Raw genomic sequence first — 560 nt, 5'->3', positions numbered from 1 at the left:
CAAATTTATCGCATTGTGTAATAAACTACACAGCGTTCGTGATACAACGCATAGATGTATACAAAGTAGAAAACCAAAGAAAAGATCTGTCCAGCACAGAGGTATTCTATTAATGACGTTTCTCAGTATCTTAAATATTATTACAGATTTTCTTAATAATTAAAACACTGATAAACATTGTTACTGTTCTACAGAATACCGATACAGACGTAAAATATCTGTACGCTGGCACAGAATAGAGTCACATTTACATTTGTCCCATAGAGAGAAAGAGAGAGTTTACAAAATACAATTCCTGCTATTTAAATTACATTACACGACATAATCTTCTACTTCTTTTTTACAGCCTTCACTTTCATCACACTTTTCGTAGTTTTGCCTTTAGCAGCCATCGATTTTCCTTTTAGCGGCTTCATTTGCATCTTAACATCACCCTTGGACACCTTTTTCGTTTTCACACTTTTGACGCCGCTTTTGTTATCTTTCGCTTTGACTTTGGTAATGCTTGGTACAATGACACCGGGTCTCGCGTAGTTGGACCCGGTTGACTTATACTAGGC

The sequence above is a fragment of the Temnothorax curvispinosus genome, unplaced genomic scaffold (assembly GCF_003070985.1).
Source record: "Temnothorax curvispinosus isolate PA1 unplaced genomic scaffold, ASM307098v1 QBEX01001484.1, whole genome shotgun sequence".
Taxonomy (NCBI): Eukaryota; Metazoa; Arthropoda; class Insecta; order Hymenoptera; family Formicidae; genus Temnothorax; species Temnothorax curvispinosus.
Note: the sequence above shows the minus strand (reverse complement) of the source record.